We start from the raw sequence: 6,512 nt of genomic DNA on the forward strand, positions 1-6,512 counted from the left end.
ATGTATATCTCACCTCGCGCTGCTTATCACTACCGGTAGACACAGCATAGTACAGGGGTCCTTCAGGCATTGCCGAGGACGCCTCGAACACGTCAGCAGCGCGGGCCTCCTAGAGGTGGGCGGGGCTTCAACTGCCACTCGTCGTACTGTATCGGCCACTCTTAGAGGGGAAGTGATACTTCCATGCAGTGTGCGGCACGTCCGGCCAGCACAGGAGGCGCTGTAATGCTTGCTGTAGCACATAGCGTCACTGCCGCTGCTGAGGCCGGCCTGCACGCACACTGCCCGCTGCGCTAGAGTGTTATTAGTGGTGTGGCGCAGCAGAAATGCCCTACAAGGTGCGGTTGTGGCGCTGTGCCTGAGAGCTGCCGCCTTCCTGTATAGCCGTGCGCCCTGATCTGTGCTGCAGCCTTTACAGCCGCACCATGTCAATTGTTTATAGCATGTCTCCATCTTCAAACAATGGGTTAAAATCTGCTGCGCGCCTGCAGTGCAATCCCCGTGCAATGGGTGAGCTGGGCACCAAATCTGCAGAAAGTCTACGGTCATACAGCACGGGCGCTGCCAGCAGACTCCTCCGGCGCTGCTACAGCATTGGCGCTACGTATGCGAACCGCACATCCCAAATGTCTGAGGCCGCATGTGTTTTACTGCAAGCACAGATGGACGTGAAGCGCGCGGTAATAATGTCCGCCCCTGTACAAGCTCACGCAGTGGATAGTGAAATGTGCGTATTTCAAATGACATAATAAGCACTGAAGAATCACGGCAGGGCACCACGGGGGGCACAAGGGCATAGTCACGCCAAGGATATTCTCACCCGAGTCTTGTGCAAAGCGATCAAAAGTTGCACAAATATTAACCCCTTCCAAATCCACTGTCTGACGTCTGAAGACATTCTAATTGATGGCTGTACAGCTTCGATGTCGGAAGACGTCCAGCAGGGTATTCTTACTGTAGATTACTGGCCGCTCTGTTGTTGGGGGCCTCTCCAGCATGTCCCATACCGCAGTACTGGCTCTAGCCAGCAGGTGGCACCATTGTATAATGGCAGAAAGAGAAAGCCCCCTAGGAAACCCTGAATTTAAAATTGGATTGCAAAGGGTTAAAGGGGTTGTCTCGCGGCAGCAAGTGGGGTTATACACTTCTGTATGGCCATATTAATGCACTTTGTAATGTACATTGTGCATTAATTATGAGCCATACAGAAGTTATTCACTTACCTGTTCCGTTGCTAGCGTCCTCGTCTCCATGGTGCCGTCTAATTTCAGCGTCTAATCGCCCGATTAGACGCGCTTGCGCAGTCCGGTCTTCTCCCTGGTGAATGGGGCCGCTCGTGCCGGAGAGCTGGTCCTCGTAGCTCCGCCCCGTCACGTGTGCCGATTCCAGCCAATCAGGAGGCTGGAATCGGCAATGGACCGCACAGAGCCCACGGTGCACCATGGGAGAAGACCCGCGGTGCATCGTGGGTGAAGATCCCGGCGGCCATCTTAGTAAGGTAAGGAAGAAGTCGCCGCAGCGCGGGGATTCGGGTAAGTACTAAACGTTTTTTTTTTTAACACATGCATTGGGTTTGTCTCGCGCCGAACGGGGGGCCTATTGAATAAAAAATAAAACCGTTTCGGCGCGGGACAACCCCTTTAAATCAGTGAATAAATTCATTCACGAGTGACTTTTTCCTCAGAGGAAAAAAAAAAATTATATATATATATATATTGAAGCGCGATCTATCCTTGGGCGTTCCCTCGGACCGCCTCGCCCATTGTCTTTATTGGGACCATAGCCCCTTAATGACGCGGCCCTTTTTTTCACATTTTCATTTTTTCCTCCCCCCCCTTTTGAAGAACTGTAACTCCTTTATTTATCCATCAACGTCGCTGTAGGAGGGCTTGTTTTTTGCGGGACGAGTTGTATTTTTCCATGGTGCCATTTACTTACCATATAATGTACTGAAAAACATAAAAAAATTCTAAGTGGAGTAAAATGAAAAAAAAAAATGACATTCCACCATCTTTCAGTGCATCTTGTTTCTCTGGCGCACAAACTGCAACAAAGATGACCTGATACCTTTATTCTATGGGTCAGTTTGATTACTACGATACCCAACTTGTATATATTTTTTTTTTGCTGTACTGCTTTCATTTATTTATTTTTTTATAACAGACATTTAATTTTTTAAAATCATTTTCTGCTGCATCTTCTGCGCGCGATAACTTTTTTATTTTTCCATTGACTCAGTTGAGCGAGGGCTCATTTTTTTCACGGGATGTCCTGTAGCTTACCTTAGTACCATTTCAGAATACACACGACTTTTCGATCGCTTTTTATTGCATTTTTATTCTGGGAGACCGGGTGACCAAAAAAGTACACTTCTGGCTTCGGAAAACGTTCACCGTGCGGGGTAAATAATGCATTACTTTGATGGACGGACTTTTACGGATGTGGCGATACCAGATGTGTATTTCTGTTTTATGATTTAGATTTTTTTATTGTAGATATGGCAAAAGGGGGGGATTTAAACTTTTATTACTTTTTTTTTTAAATTAATAAAACTTTATTGATCTTATTTTTACTTTTTTTTTAGCCCCCCTGGGGGAACACAACTTGCGATGCTTTGATCGCTCCTGCAGTATGATGTAATGCCATGGCATTACATCATACTGCAATCTGACAGGCAGTCTATCAAGCCACCCCATGGGGATGGGTGGGCGTACAGGAGCTGTGGAGGCACCCTAAAGCATACCTGAATTTTCAGCATGTTTTCTAAAATACACAAGGCTCTCCTCACCCACTCATTTGCTGCTGTTTGCATCTTGCTTCATGTCCAAGTTCTGATTTTTAGGTGGTTTTCCTCAATTTTCTGGTGTTCTGCTGTTTGCCATCCACTTTCAGGGAAGGGGCATGTCACAAGCTTATAGCATTTTACCAGTAGTTCACCGTCTTGCACTTCCTTAACATTACTTCCAATACTGCACTGCTGTTTCTAGTTCCAAGCAGCCGGAAAGCAAAATATGAATGTTCATCCCTCTACTTTCCCAGGACAATTAACCCTTTGCAATCCAATTTTGGATTCAGGGTTTCCTAGGGGGCTTTCTCTTTCTGCCATTATACAATGGCACCATGTGCTGGCTAGAGCCAGTACTGCCGTATGTGACATGCTGGAGAGGCCCCCGACAAGAGAGCGTACAGTTATCCACAGTAAGAATACCCTGCTGGTCGTCTTCCGACATCTGAGCTGCACAGCCTTCAAATCAGAATGTCTTTAGACATCAGACAGTGGATTGGAAAGGGTTAAGGGATTTAGAGACATTCTGTCCAAATGGTTAGTAAACTCACTCTAATGTGTGCAGGGACCAACACTATAACAGCAGGAGAGATTGTTATCACAGTGTCTGAAGATTTGTCAGCCTGCAGCCTGAGTGCATGGAAAGCGGCTGTAAAGATAGCAAAAGGGGGAGGGGCTAAGGAAATGCCCCTGCGTCCTTGTTACTATAGAATCTCTGTACCTAACAGAGTTTATTGCATAGGAGCTGGAAGGGAGACCCCTAGTGGCAGCCACTTCAAACAATATCTACAACTGGTAAAAAAAAGAACATTTTAATACAACTATATTACAGAAATGATTAGACTAAAACACAAGCTAGTTGATGAGCAGTCTGAAAAGTTAGTGCCCCTTTAAGGCTAGTCACATGGTGTATTTTATACGCTGTGTGCCAACTCAGCCTTCTATATCTTTTAGGATCGCCTAACCAGCCTCAGTAGTGCATTGGGATTACACACAGCTAGGCTATAGTGTTACTATATAGTGAACAGGATTGTAATACAACTCTGTGCCAACACACGTAATACAGGCTGTACACTTGCCAGCTGCATGAAAATATGTGAATGCCATTTTACATAGAAGTAGGTCTTCCCAATCAGAGCTAAAACTGCATTTATTAACATACAGCATACAATGCCTCACTTGATCAAAACTCTGGTAATTCTTGGTAACCACATGGAGATTACTGCTAATTACTGGGCTGCACCAGGACATGCTATTGTTTAAGTTGGCAAATCGAGGTGAAATTTGGCAATTAGCATTAATCCGCATGCAGTTACCACAGATTATCCACAGTGCCGAGCGATATCTTTAATTAAAGGGAACCTGTCACCAGGGGCCACATGAACCCCAGAGATATACACAGCTCCCTTGTGTAGGTTTAATTCTGAAATGCTGTAGCGTTCCAGAACACACTTTGAAGTTTGCCTGTTGGACTCGGGAACAGAACTCTTGAGGCAGAGGGATGGGCCATGCCAGTTCAATCCCCGTGTGGTTCAGGTAGCCGACTCAAGGTTGACTTAGCCTTTCATCTTTTTGAGGTTAGTAAAAAGAGCACCTAGCTTGCTGGGGGGGTAATAAATTACCTGAAAGCGCTTCGGAATAAGTTGATGCTATACAAATAACAAGTCCCCCCTCTCTCCCTACCCATAGCATGTTGGCCAACAGCTCCTCTCCTTGCTCGTGTATAGGGAGAGACCTGTGTCAGTCAACATGCTGCAGGCGGGGAGAGGCCAGCATGGCCCACCTTTCTGACTCGAGAGCTCCATTTCAGAGTCTAGATCTCGTTAGGTAATTATCCCCCGCTACTCTTCCTTAGTCAGACCTCATCTGGAATACTGTGTCCAGTTCTGGGCACCCCACTTAAAAAAAAAAAAAAAAAAAAAAAAAAAAAAGACACAGCCAAACTGGAGCAAGTTCAGAGAAGCGTTACCAAGATGGTGAGCGATCTGCAAATCATGTCCTATGAGAAACAAAGGATCTGGGAATGTTTAGCTTGCAAAAAAAGAAGGCTGAGAGAAGACGTAATAGCCGTCTACAAATACCTGAAGGGCTGTCACAGTGCAGAGGGATCAGCCCAATTCTAATTTGCACAAGGAAAGACTAGAAACAATGGGATGAAACTGATAGGGAGGAGACACAGATTAGATATTAGAAAAAAAAAACTTTGACGGTGAGGGTGATCACTGAGTGGAACCGGTTACCACAGGAGGTGGCGAGTTCTCCTTCAATGGAAGTGTTTAAACAAAGGCTGGACAAATATCTGAGATGATTTAGTGATCCTGCATTGAGCAGGGGGTTGGACCCGATGACCCTGGAGGTCCCTGCCAACTCTATCATTCTAGGATTCTAGGAGTCCAACATGAAACTTTAAAGGGTGTTTATTCAGAAATGCAGCAGTGTCTCAGAATAAAATATGCAAGGGGCACTGTGCAGGTCTGTCATAGGTTCCCTTTAAATGGAAAGCCTGACCTTGTCTATAGCAACCAATCAGCTCAGTTTATTTCTTAACCCTTTAAAAGCCAGCAATTTTTTTCTTCCCTGCCTTCAAAGAGTCATAAGTTTTATATTTTTCTGTCAACTTCTTTTGCAAGACAAGCTGGATTTTAATACGATTTAAAAAGGTGTTTTCCAGATATTTTTTTTATTGATAACCTATCCTCAGGATAAATCAATAGTTGATCGGGCAGCGTTTGTCACTAGGGACCCTGCCTAGAGATGAGCGAGCGTACTCGGAAAAGCACTACTCGCTCGAGTAATTGGCTTTATCCGAGTATCGCTGTGCTCGGGGCTAAAGATTCGGGTGCCGGCACGGAGCGGGGAGCTGCAGGGGAGAGCGGGGAGGAACGGAGGTAAGATCTTTCTCTCCCTCTCTCCCGCCCGCTCTCCCCTGCGACTCACCTGTCAGCCGCAGCAGCACCCGAATCTTTAGACCCGAGCACAGCGATACTCGGATAAAGCCAATTACTCGAGCGAGTAGTGCTTATCCGAGTACGCTCGCTCATCTCTAACCCTGACCAATCAGCTGTTACAGCAGCTGCTGTCAATGGCAAAGTACGAAGCAGAAGCAATTCACTCCAACCCCCGTGTAGTGGCTAATGCTGGTGATTACAGGTGCAGCTCTTACTGATTTTAAGGAAATAGGGTGACCCCCCCCCCCCCCCCCCCAAAAAAAAAAAAAATTGTGATTCTGTCATAATGTATTTCTTTTCGGCACTTACCCCACAGGATAAATGCTATATTTTAATAGCTTTGGACTTTTAAGATGCTGCAATACTAAATGTTCACTTTTTTAACAAGGGAAAAAGAGGGGAGGTTTGAAGTTTTAATTTTTTTTATTGTCCATTTATAAAAAAAAAAAAAAAATTATATGAGCAAGAAAGCCATTTTACAGATATATGAACCAAGAAAAAATCTGTGAATCATTACCTCAATATTAAGATTCACCGTATAGGAAGGAAATGGAGGTATGAAGAGAAAGAAAGAGGGGAAAGAGGAGGAGCATAAAGACAGGAGACACAGGAGAGATTACATTCTTGGAAAACAGTAACAACTGGGGAGTTCTTGGGAGTTTTTTTTTTTTTTTAATTCTTTATTTACGAACTGTGGCAGTACAACAAAGAGAGGGGGCACCCCCTAGTTGAGACAAGCAAACATGGCAGACCACCTTTTTTTTTTTTTATAAACAAAA

The sequence above is a fragment of the Eleutherodactylus coqui genome, chromosome 5 (assembly GCF_035609145.1).
Source record: "Eleutherodactylus coqui strain aEleCoq1 chromosome 5, aEleCoq1.hap1, whole genome shotgun sequence".
Taxonomy (NCBI): domain Eukaryota; kingdom Metazoa; phylum Chordata; class Amphibia; order Anura; family Eleutherodactylidae; genus Eleutherodactylus; species Eleutherodactylus coqui.